Consider the following 13,939-nt stretch of genomic DNA (forward strand, 5'->3'; position numbering starts at 1 on the left):
ACTGTTGGTGCTGAAGCTATGCTATGGGCTACTGTTGGCATGCATATGCTGAAGATATGTATACCTTTGGATTTGATGATGTCTTGTGAGTTTATTTGCTTTGTCTCGTGAGTGTTGATGCATGTCAATCATTTTGTACAAACATATAGCATATATTATGTGAAGACCTTCCATTATGATGAAGCTTTGATAATGATATATGAAGATGATCATGAGTTCTCTTGCCATAAGCCTTGTATCATCAGAGTCGAAGATGGTGTGTCTTGTATGAGTTGTGGAGACAATCCCATTGAATGTATGCCTGAGTCAAGAGATTGAGTTAATACCATGCTATACTTGTTCCATGAGAAGCTGAGAAGACATTTAATGCTTGGAATTTTGGAAGCTACTCTCACAGCCAGAAGCCTCGCGCTTTCCCAGCTACACCGCCCACGTCACGACAACGTGCACACACACACACACACACACACACACACACACTCTCTCTCTCTCTCTCACATGCCCCCACATCTCAATATATATTATCTATAATATTATGTTTTATAATATTTAGAGATGTATACCTATATATACATGTGCATTTATAAAATAAATAAACACATATACACATATTTTTAATTAATATTAAATGTTAATATGTGGGGATGCACGATGAGGTGTGTTCACTCTTAAATAAGTGTATCTTATATACAATGTCTTTTGTCTTCTCTTATGCATACATATGTGTGTAATTGTGTGTGCACATACACGCGTATGTGTGATTGTGTACTGTCTTCATGCGTGCATGTGTCGTGCAAGTGTCTTGATTGTGTGTATATGTTAGTGTGTATTTGTTGTGTGTGTGTGTACATGGTGTGTATGTTTTTATTTATGTGTATCCATACCGAGTGTCTCCATGTACGTGTGTGTGAGCATGTGAATATACTCGTGTGTACATCTATATGTGTGCACGTGCAGGTGCATGTGTGTGTGTGAGTGTGTGCATGTCCATGTGTGCACATGTACTTGTGCATGTGTGTATTTATGTGCTTGTGTGCATGTATACACAAATGTATACACATCTGTGTATATGCAAGCTTGAGTATGTGTGCAAGTGTGCATATCTCTATGTGTTGCACGTGTCCATGTGTGCGAGTGTGTGTATGTGTGTTTGTATGTGTGTGTGTATGTATCATGTGCTTGTGTCTCTGTGTGTATGAACATACATGTGTGTGCATGTGTGAACACACTTAGGACCGCCAGGGCACTTTTTCCCTCACTAGGAGGTTTTTTCCTCCGTGCGTATATGTACACCCTCTTATCTACTCATTTTAGGGTGTGTAATTATCTTTTGTATCTGGCACACATTTGTTCATTCTAATCTAGTGAGTTCATGTGCTCTCAAGATTCCCTATCTTGTGTGTGTGCATTGCTACAGCCCTAACCCTAATTCCAACAATTGGTATTAGAGCTAGCTTCCTTGACACTTGATCTAGTAGTCGGCCTCCCTCATCATCATCACACGACCTTGTTTTTCTGTCTCTGATTGAGATACCCTCTTAGGAGAAGAAGGTATATGCTATAATGTGATGTATACAAAGTATACGATCGTTTCAGGGTTCGCGACGTGATTCGGGCACGGTTTGGGCACTTCAAGGTTTCTGGAGACGTTCTGGAGAGGCATCATTTTGGATTTTTCTGCTCGATTTTGGGTGTTTGGGCTGTGCACTAGCAAAGATTTGGTGTGCAATAGCATCTATAGTGTCTTCATCAACATTGACCATCATACTTTCACCAGTAACACTCTATTCTCTACTTTGTGTTATTTTTCATACATTTTGCAGGTGATTCAGTCAGTTGGTAACCATGTAGGGTTGCATTCAACACCATATTAGTGAATTTGGGAATTTCCCAATTCCCATTTTTGAATACTTAGAAAAGGGGATATGGATAACATGTTTGTAAGTTTCTCAAAACCCTATCATATGACCTATCGTTGAAAGCACTTAAAAAATGGAATCTAAAGAGCTATAAAGCGCTCATTTTGGATTAGTGGTGTTCAAGTTATGGTTAATCCAAACTTTTGACCACGTGTCCCAAACTTGTGGGAAATTCCCATATTCCCCAATATGGTGTTATTCAGTGAATCAGTGAATACTGAGTACTTGTAGTGTGTTGAAATATTTTGCATTTGGTAGCCGGGAGGACAAAACCTCTTTCTGAGGTCAGCTTTAAGATCGGTCCAGGTTTGGGTATTCCAGTCGAGATGGTTAGTCTCCTAGTGATTCCTCCAAGCGACCCTGGTCGTTTCCACAATCTTTAACCTGGCGAGAGCCATCTTGCTTTTCTCATTGTAACCAGTTACATCAAAGTATTCCTCCAATGCCTCAATCCACTTTTCCACTACTTCACCTAACTCTTCCCCTTCACCCTTGAAGAGACCAAGTTGGGATCTATGCAGGGATTTTCGAACATCCGGATCTAGCTCTTCGTCATCGGTGGTTAGAGGATCTGGTTGCCTTGCACGGGCCGCGCGCCTCATGATTCTCACAAAACGAGATTTTCGTCAACTTAACTTTGACAACAGATTTATGATTATTTAAATTTTGTGAACTATTCTTTAAACAGATGATTATTTCATCATACTTCATGAAACAAGATGATTATTCTTTAAACATATATTATTTCATCATATTTCATGAAACAAGATGATTATTCTTGTAACAGATGATTGTTTTATCATACTTCATGAAACAAGATGATTATTCTTTAAACATATATTATTTCATCATACTTCATGAAACAAGAAGATTATTCTTGTAACAGATGATTATTTCATCATACTTCATGAAACAAGATGATTATTCTTTAAACATATGATTATTTCATCATACTTCATGAAACACGATGATTATTCTTTAATTTTTACGAATTATTCTTTAAACAGATGATTATTTCATCATACTTCATGAAACAAGATTTACTCTGGTAATTTTACTAACCATATTCACAATCATGAAAACAATTTGGAATTTTTTTTACAAAACATCATTTATGATCAAAAGTTTTTGATATATACATAGAGCATCACGGGTCCCCAAAATCACTCTCTGAATCGTATACGTATAAAGAAGCAAAATTGCGAAGGAGACATGCCATGGTACACACAATTCATTACAGAAAGAGGTGTTGTAATTCTATCTCTAGGGATAAAGCGGCTAAGAAGCCTAAAAACTCGGCATGAAGTTCTGAAGTTTGTGGGTGAATGATTAAAGAGTTGTACATGCGGAACAAGCCCTAGCCTTATCAGAATCATGGCTAAGGAAATATTTTGCCTGAGTCTCTAACGCTGATTGGTACTAACATTAATACATCGTCCTCCACAAAACCACATATACCAACGTCGCTCAAGATTATAAGGAAATTAAAGACTCTCAAAATGACGCGCGAGTCTCACTCTGCTTACTCGGGTCGTAGCAGAGTTGATGAGGTGCTCGAATGCAAAGGCTATCATATCTGGACTCTGGGAGAGTTCAAGAATGCCAGATAGATTCGGCGTATCCATCTATAAATTTCCAATTCAATTTATGAGTTTTCAATTTTTGAAGTTCATTCAACATAATATTAACAAGCGAAAACATTATTTCCCAGATTTACTTTAAAATTTTAAGAAATTTCTGATACTGTTATGTAAATTTACAACACTGCTCTAATACCAACTATGAGATCCCATTGCCTCCTCTGCACATCGGATTCCCGGATGGTAGCAGCGAAAGTAGCTTTCTCTTATGCCGGGCAAGGTTTCTCACACTCGGGGCCTCGCCCTCGAATATCCGGGCACGAGACTAAACTGGTGGTCATTCCGAAAACCGAAACCGGGAAAATTTCCCATGCCCAGAAAGCTGGGACGATTTCACCATTTTTATTTTCTTAACGAATTTTTCTAACGAGGTCAAGTCCTTCATCCATTCTCTTCTAGTCACATCATATTACATCTCATTACATCTATCCTTATCACATCTCATCCATTCTCATCTACCCATATCCATATCACATCTATTCACATCTACCCCCATCCACATCTTATCACATCACATCCATTCACATCAAATCTCATCCATTCACATCTATCCCGATTCACATCTCATCCATTCACATCACATCTCATCCATTCACATCACATCTATTCACATCTATCTCGATTCACATCACATCCCATCCATTCACATCTATTTACATCACATCACATTCACATTCACATTCATTCACATCCATTCACATCTCATCGCATCTATTCACATGCATCACATTCATTGCATCCCCATCCCATCACATACATTCTATCCCATTACATCACGTCCACATCTATCCACATCACATATCATTCATTCCATCCACATTCATCACGTCCACATCTATCCACATCATATCTCATTCATTCACATTCACATCAACATATATTCACATCACATCACATTTCATCCACATCTCATCGTATTCACATCCATTCACATCACATCTCATCCACATCCACATCCATCCATTCATTCACATTCACATCCACATATATTCACATCACATCACATTTCATCCACATCTCATCACGTTCACATCCACATCCCTTTACATCACATCACATAATACATAGCTCATTTTTATGCATAATGTGAAAAGAGGACTTCCTACCATATTCTAGGATTGGTCATCCTATGCTAAAAGAAAGATTTTTATCAAATTCATGATTAACTAATTTTTAGTATTTATGGATAAATACTTAAATTAAGAAAAGAAGATTTTTTTTGTAATTTTATTTTTATGCAAAAAGAGAAATTCCCATGATAATGGAGATCATTGTAATTAAATGGAAAAAGAGAAATTTTGGTATATTAAAATAATGAATATTTTTATTTAAAGAGAAATTTTAGATAAATTTATTTTATGCATGAGAAAATTTAAATGATAAAAAAGTAACTCCCATGCCATTTGCAATTCAATCATTTAAATGGTAAAAGTGGAATTCTTGGCACAATTGAAATAATGGATATATTATTAAAGAAAAGAGAAATTCTAGATAAATTTATTTTGTGATAAAAGAGGAATTCCCATGACATTTGGAATTCAATCATTTAAATGCAAAAAGAGGAATTCCCATGATATTTGGAATTCAATCATTTAAATGCAAAAAGAGGAATTCCCATGATATTTGAGATCCAAGAAATTAAATGGAAAAAGAGAAATTTTTAGCATAATTCAAATTATGAGTATGTGTCAAAAGTGAAATTTTGAGCATTATTGAGAAATATGGGTAGAATTGATTTTTGTAAATCCCATGAATCTTTTACTCAAAAAACAAGAATATTGAATATATTTCACTTGAGAAATTTGAGAAAGAATATAAAAATATCCGTCAAGAAAAAGTACCTTTAACTAGGCCAAGCAATTGGCATAAATTTAGAGAAGTCTCATCGGTATCGAAAATAGAAAATGTTACGAAATGTGAATAAGATGTGAATGCGATGTGATAAGATGTGAGTGGATGTGATGTGATATAAATGGATGTGGATGTGGATGTGATGTGATGTAAATGGATGGGGATGTGAATGAAGAGATGAGAATGAGATGTGAGGATATGTGAAAGGATGTGATGTGATGTAAATGGATGCGGATGTGAATGAAGAGATGAGAGTGAGATGTGAGGATATGTGAAAGGATGTGATGTGATGTAAATGGATGTGCATGTGAATGAAGAGATGAGAATGAGATGTGAGGATATGTGAAAGGATGTGATGTGATGTAAATGGATGTGGTTGTGAATGAAGAGATGAGAATGAGATGTGACGATATGTGAAAGGATATGATGTCATACTCATTCACATCCATTCTTTCACATACTCATTCACATCCATGCTTTCACATACACATCCATATCCATTCTCTTCACATACACATTCACATCCATTCTTTCACATACTTGTTCCACGGGAACACTCACGGGAACACAGATTATGGAAGGAGGCCAGAAGCAATTAATGCGAGAGAGCGGGATTGTAGCCATGGGAACATAAAGACGCACATAATTTTTTCATATTTTTGTGCCGAAGTGTAATGTAAATCGTTTTAGGCCAATGTGGGTTCTAAATGAGAGTTCTAAGTGTATTAAGCAAGGCTCACTTATGGGGTTGTCCGCCCATGTGTGAAAGAGGCCTAGGGTTAGGGTTGGTAGCATCTCTATAAAAGAGATGTTAGCTAGAAAGAGGACGTTTTTTTGGCCATTCTCATAAGCTATTGAGTGAAGCTCTTGAGCTCTCAAGCTATGGCAACTCTCTAACTCTCTCTCTATTGTACTCTAATGAGCATCAAGCTCCAATGAGTATAGCTCCACCTCTTTCTCTTAATCTGTTTTAGCATCATTGAAGTAGATTAATCTATGATTAGTTGAATGCTTCTTTCTTTCTCTTGTGTATGCATGCTTGTAGTGTGTGTGTGTGTGTAGTCTCCATTGATGCAAGCTCTTGCCCACTTCATTGTGGCAATGAGTTATTCATGGATAGACTCTCTCTATGAGCTTGTGGATTTGTGAATGTTACATTCTATGCTTGCTTAAGCTTGTGGGTTAGTAGATGCACGCTTATGGGTTTGCTGGCATTAGGGAAAGCTAAGATTTAATCAATGTTTGAATGCCATGCATTGCTTGTTCTCTTGATTAGTGTAGTGGATTTAAGGGATTGAGAGATTGATTGAGGTGTTGAATGGTTGAATCGTCAAGTGGTCTCTCCCTCATGGGATAAGCCTTCATGCACTAATCGGGTCGAGTCCTTGGATTGACATTGTTTTTCTTAACACATTTGTTGATCGGTAGTACTCTATGAGCACTATATTGCACGGTAGAGAGAACCGCTCTACAATGGTGCCACTGCTAGGGAGTGAGTGCCTACATTAGTTGAGCACCATACACACACTACCACTCCTTGTTAAGCTCCAATCGGTTGCAAAACTGTTGGATAGGAGAGCAGGCTTTGGGACTAATTTTGGTACTTATTTAAGACTAATCTTTTGTTAAATTCTCTTTATTGTCTTGCAATTTGAGTGTGATTGGCTAAGCTACACCTCTCCCTTGAGGTCAGACAAGGATTCAACACACGGGAAGGATTGGAGGTGGGTGCTAAACCTGCGAATTTCAATTTGTGTGCAAAAGAGAGAGGCCTGATTTGCATTTCTGTCATTCTGTTTGAGGATAATTTTTACAGTTTCAATTTTTTGCATGTTCGTTTTATTTTCTGTTCTTAGCTTAGTTTTCTGCATCTTGAATTTTGTGCATTTTAGTTTTCTGTTAAACCTGCACCTGTAAAGAAACTGAAATCTATATACACATAAAGATTGAACATTTCAAATTTGCTACAAATCTCACACCTGCACACGCATTGAGTTAACTGCACACGTACTTCAAAAAAAAGAAAAAATAATAATAATAAAAGAAGGCGGTTGTGCGTGAACAGCGCACCGCGCAGAGAGACCCACACACCGCACCATAAAGACATAAAGACCGCCACCGCCGCACCGGATAAGGGGGTGCAAAATTTTTTTTTTATTTTTTATCGCAAAAAATTGGGAGGTTATCTAACTTTTCGAGAGGAGTTAGAAAACACCCAATCGTCAAAATTTCGGTCCCGGAACCATTTTCCCATAGTGAGTTAGTATGGGAAACTGGTAAATTTTAGGCGATTTTTGATCCTAAAAAATACGCTATTTTTTTGGCCTAATGTGTTCGAGGGGGTTCAAAATGGGTTCTGGCAAAGTTTGAGCCAAGTTGAAATTTTTTGGATTTTTTTTTTAAAAAAAACACAAAATTTGACCTTATGCACTTGCAGTCGGGACGTCATATAGACACTGCTCTAGGGTCTAGGGCACCTTCTAGAGTACCTACGCAGGAAAGTGGGACCCAATCGGTAGAAAATTTGGCAGTTTTTGCTGAAACCTTTTCCGAATCCCAATCTGATACCCTTTCTAGGACAACTAGCTAATTGCTTATGGACAATCTAGGGCCGTCAAATAGTCATCCCTTAGCCCCAAATAGGACACCCACAAGATCTTTTAATCCATTTGAAGCCAAAATCATGGGGTTACCACTCAATGTGAGACTTCAATATGTCTACACGAATGCTCAAGGAGCTGAGATCTTTAGGGATCCACAACAACGGTATCTCGTTAAGATTGCAGACTTTTTCTCAGAGCTTGATAGAGCACCTCTAGTCAATGACCATGGTAACATGTACATGGGTGGAGATGGTGTTCGCTATGAAGTCACCTATCATCCAGAGAATGTAGACAAATTAGGAGAGCTCTCTAAGAGTGAGTTCCTAGATTTATCAAAGCCTTCCAGAGCAAGGGAGTCTAGAGATGATTGGCTCATTGATCCAGACATGCCTGGACCATCCAATGCCCAGTCCTCAAAGCCATTCATAGATGATTTACTTTTTGTAGATCTAAATTTGGAAAGGGATAGGAAAGACAAGAGCAAAATGGATCAGGGGGCTGAGAACCAATGGGAGTTTGTACGACAAATTCCAATGACAAAGGTCTTTCAGGATGACCCACTTCAAGAGATCTATAAGGACTCTTTAGAAGGATATTATGCCACAACTAAATTACCAGAGCTAGATCTTCCTCTAGCACTTGTGGTGGTAGTCGAGAAGCTTGCAGGATACAAGAACCGAATCGTTGATAAATGGGCCAATGAATACCGAACCTTAGATTGGAAGGAGATTCGTCATCTCATGTGGAGAGGACAACCATTATTCATGGAAGTGTTCTCAACCAATACAGCTAAACCAAGAGAGACAGCCTTTTTTGGAGAAACTGTTGCTCCTCCCCTATGAGAGTTCACTAGAGAGGGACCATCAACATCAAAGTGGACCACTGCAAGTAGCCCAACTCTAGCACCAAGATATTATCCTAAACCAAAAGTGCGACCATAGATCACACCACAACAATGTTTCTCTCACTATGACAATCGGAGGGTAGGGGAGCCAACTCGGCCTCCCATAAATGCACCTCTTGAAATGCGGGTAACAAGATCTTTGGAGGGGGTTGGTGAGGCAAGTAATAGGGGACCCACACCAATTTGGGATGCATATGGACCACCTTACAAAAGAGAGGAACCACTGAGAGTGAGAGGCCGTAGGCCTGATGATGAGTATTCAAGACGAGTAAGGCCATCAACTCTTCAGAAACTGGTAAAGAAGTACGAAGGGTCGGGAGATCCATATGACCATGTAGCAGCATTTAGGCAAGCAGTTCGAGCTGAGCAAGTGACTGACAAGCATACGCAAATTGAAGGGTTTGGGCTCACTCTTGAGGGAAAGACCCTTGCTTGGTTTCACGCACTAGAGGCTTCAGACAAATCTTCTTTACGAGTTTTGGAAGAGAGATTCATTGCTGCTTTTTCCTTGATGGGAGTTCAGCATGACATAGTAGCAAACATCTACTCTTTTAAGCAAGGCGAGACTGAGAGTGTTAGAGAGACTGTGTAAATAGGATAAAGCAGTACATTAATCGTTGCCCAGAAGATGAGAAGCCCACCCAGAGTCGATTAATTTCTCTCTTCTTAAAAGGACTCAAAAGTTCAACACTCCACACACATCTCTATGCAAAGAAGCATACAAATTTCAATGAGTGTTGCCATGATGCTATGGATTTCACAAATAACTTCAAATTCCAAGATGGTACTGGCCCTAAGGTGTAACCAAGAGATCAGTGGGGTGATGACCAAAGTTCAGGGTCTAGCGCACTAGTAAATCCAAACCACATAGCTAACCTAGTACTAAGGAGATTGGGACAAACCTATCGCCCACCCATGCAGCCACAACAACAGCAGCAGCAAGAGCAAATGAGGAGTGTACTACATACAGGTCCTCATCTTTGTGGAGCATGTGGCGGTAACCATAAAACCGAAGAATGTAATACCTTTTCTCCTCTAGTCACAAACCAACCCACAAAGAAGTGGTGCTAGGCCTGTGCTTGGAATTATACCCACACCACATAGGAATGTACTCGCATTGCAAGAATGAGACAAGAACGTGAGCAGCAAAGGGGTGCAGTGGCTCCACAAACGCATCAACAGTACACTAATTTTGAACGTAAGCCACCGATGGCACAAGAGCAAGCATGACCTGTACTTGGAGCTCAACCTCCTGCTCCTAGGACTGCTCCTATGAGGTTTGTTGACTACGACAATTCAAATATGTGTAAAGACTTGGTAAACCCAAGCTATGTGGAGGAGGAATATGCATCATATTCATCCAAGAAAAATCTCTTTGAAAGTTTCGCATATCCAAGCCAACCCAAGCACGGGAGCCTCAACCAGGGGAACAAAATTCTTTGATGTTGATAGGCGGCTACCAACCTAGGACTCCAGGCACCTCAGGTCAATGGCAACAAAGAAAAGTAGAAGCCAAACTAATGGGCCCCTTTTATGAGTGCGGAGAGAACCCCATTGGGCTCGTGATTGTCCACATCACCCAAGGCAAGCAGCTCGATCCAATACAATAGTACCACAGTTTCCACCAATTAAAAGATATTTTCTAGGGTGTTGTGTAGAACACTTTCCAAAGGATTATTTGTTGAAACCACATGAGGAAGGCACCTCTCAACCAAAAGTCTCACTCAACTTTGTAGAGGCAGTTCCATTTCCACCTTCATCAGAGAATGAGGATGTCGTGCCACTTAGAGTCATGACTAGATCACAGACACGAAATGCCGAAATGCAGACTGATGAGACACCTCGAACTAGGGATGCAAAGGCAAATCTAGTGGACAAGACCCTACATTCCAATAGAAAAAGGACAGCTTTTACATCCCAAGAAGTGCATGAGGAGCATCAACCTCAACCTGGGCCTAGTGCTAAACAAGATGAGGCTAGTACAACCGAGGATAGTTCTGGGGGTTCTGTTTTTGTGGATAAGGTGAACAAGACTCTAGATGCCATAATTGATGCTCATAAAAGTCACATTGCAGCTTTATCTGAGCTATCCAAGAAGCTTCAAGAATACCCAAACCCTGGTGAGGAGAAGATCAATCTAGCTATACATCAGCAACTCATTAGGGAAGCTCAATCAATACTTGAGGGCCACCTCCACCTATCCCTCGGGGCCCAACCTCTCTTAAGCCAACATTAGAAACCATACCAGAAGTGTCATCAAGTTGGGAAATGAAAAGTGAGCTGATCTCACAAGCCCATATTGACACCCCATTGAAAGAAGGCATTCTGCCACCACCTAGTCTTGCCTTCCCATGCAATGATGAAGTTATTGATGCTAACGAGGACATGGCAAATGAGATGTGGGCAGCAGTTCATGAGAAAGTTAATGAGAATATGTCCTCTATTATTTCACCTCCATTCTCTGAAGTGGATTTTACCAGGGGCACAGAAAACAGCTTTAGACGCCCAAGCATCCAAGAGGAAGTTCAAACAATTGTTTCTCCTAGAAGTAAGCATACAATGAAAACCTTACCATCTTATTTGGGAGAATATGAGAACTATTCTCAAACCTTGAGGATACCTTCCATGCATAGAAGGTTGACAAAGGAGATGGATATGGGTATCGTGCAAGCTATTTTGTCAGCACCAGTGGCTTGTACCTTACCTTTGCTTGATTTGATAAAGCTTCGACCAGAGTTGTGGAATGATATTGCCACCATGTTTTTCAGAGCAGGTATTGCTACAAAAGGGTCACCATCAATGTACTGTACACCTTGAGACAAAGCATGTTATGCCAATGCCTATCAACAAAGTAGGAAAGTTTTGTGAGGACGATCAGGGAAATGCTACCCTCCCATTAGAAGTGCGAAAAGTAGCTTCAACTGCAATACTTGATAGTGGTGCAGGAGTGGGCATTGTGACAAGGTCCATTTGGGAGAAGTGGGGCAAACCAGCTATTAGGAGTACAAGGATGCACTTGCAGCAGCTGGCAGATGGAAGCTTAAAACATCCCATTGGGCTGCTAGAGAACATATTGGTCACCACATGTGGGATTGAATATGAGCACACATTTGCAGTAGTGGACTTTGGAAAGCATCCAAACTATGAAGTGATATTGGGTAGACCATTCATGCGACAATTTCAAATGATTCAAGATTGGGGATACAATTATTTGTATCTCTGACATGATTCTGTCATCACAAGGGTCAACCTAAAGAATCACTCATATCGTGATGTAACAAGGTCTCCGCCCAATAGATGAGTTTGATTCTACTTCATCTGAGGGCTCAAGAGTTACATTGTCAAATGGGCGAGAAGATCTATGGATGTGTGGAGCCTCATATAAGGATTTCAACACTGAAAGACTTAAGGGTAATCGAAGTGTATCAGATGAGGCATACATTCCACAACCCTTCTCTGAGCACTTAATTGATCCCCTAGAATGGAGTCATGTCCTTGCAACATTATCGACATGTGCTTTACCTAAGACAATTCAATTTTGTGACTCAGATGGATATGACATTATTCCTATACGAATGGTACAACCACGTAACCTTCTAAATGATTTGTACTATGGGGTTGCATCCACAACACTGCATGTAGAGGAAGTCTCAGTGGACTCGAATCGGCTAATGATGCTGATAAGGAAGACGGATGGGACTCTGATTTTGATGATGATGTGATAATCCCCAAGGAAGAGTTAGGAAAGGCACACCTACTCTTGAGAGGAAGGGAGGTTCAAATAGAGATCGCTCGAAGCCGACCCAAATGTAAATGCTATAAGAGCCATAAGAGAATCCGTAAACAAGATGAGAGGGAACGACGTGAGTGAATACAAAAAGAAAACAAGGAGTTTAAGAATGGAGCATATCCATGTAAGGTTTTGGATTAATGGAAAACTACTTTGGAAATTGGTCAAGTATCCATGAGAAAGCAAACCAAAGCTCACATATAATGGACGTTAACCAACTCGTAGGCATTAGCAACCGAGTTTAAAATGCGATATTATGAGGTTTTCAATCTGCACCTTCTTCTTCAATCTTTAAGCCACTTTTACCAACTCATCCTTGTTTTAACTCAGAGGATTATCAAGCTCCTGAGGAACAGGTGGTAGAGGGGCCTCCAAAGCAAAGTGAGACTACCTTGTTATGAATGGTCTAGATCTAAACCGTTGAGGAGGTCTTGAACCTCCTGCAATCATTGCAAAAAAGGAACAGAGGAACTTGATGCATTGGTGAGTGGGCTCTTCCCCTTTTGTCTGATTTGATCTTCTTGCCTAATGCATGCAATAAGGGTGCCTAGTGTAAGATTGGGCACATTGGAATGGGTTGTGATGAATGCTTGCCACCACGAATCAAGTAGTGCGGCAAGAAGAGTTGTCACTTGGATGTCCTCCGTTAGTTGCAGACCAGCAATTAAAAGGTTGTCGTTGGCAGCTTGCCATGCCTCAAGGAATGCCTCTGTTGTCGGATAATTCTTTAGTTGTATTTCATTTGATTGCCTATGTAGTAAAACACGTGAAATGACATTAGTCTGTTGTTATTGTGTTTGTAACAGGTTCCACATCACCTGCACATGCGAACGAGTTGAAGTTGGCGATCTCCGAGATGAAGAATGATCTCAGTTCGGACTTCCAGGTCTTTCTTTTTCCATGTGGCCTTTTCATCATCTATGGGTGGTACAACACCGGTAGCAACAGGTTGCAGAGCAAGGTCAGGTCCGGTTCCTGCAATAACGCCCCAATTTTTGGCTTTCTCAAGAAGCATCTTGAGGCGCATGCTCCACGGCTGATAATTTGGGCCGGTTAATTTTTCGATGTCATAAAATTTGGATGTTGACGATTGTGATTGTGCCGCAGCCATTTTCTTCTTGAAAAGTCCGGATGTGATCAAGAAGAAAGTGCTGCAGCAGCAGAAGCGAAGGTGGTTAAATCACAGGATACGAGGCGTTGTCTTTACGATACCATATATGTAGACAAGCCTA

General features: G+C 40.0%; 1 pseudogene; it reads right to left on the minus strand.

Moving 5' to 3' along the window:
- Positions 1-13,077: 13,077 nt before the first annotated feature.
- On the minus strand, positions 13,078-13,737 carry LOC147626699 (uncharacterized; annotated as a pseudogene).
- Positions 13,738-13,939: the final 202 nt, after the last annotated feature.

Source organism: Cibotium barometz, chromosome 22 (assembly GCF_041138505.1).
Source record: "Cibotium barometz isolate CiBa-2024 chromosome 22, ASM4113850v1, whole genome shotgun sequence".
In the NCBI taxonomy this organism is placed as follows: domain Eukaryota; kingdom Viridiplantae; phylum Streptophyta; class Polypodiopsida; order Cyatheales; family Cibotiaceae; genus Cibotium; species Cibotium barometz.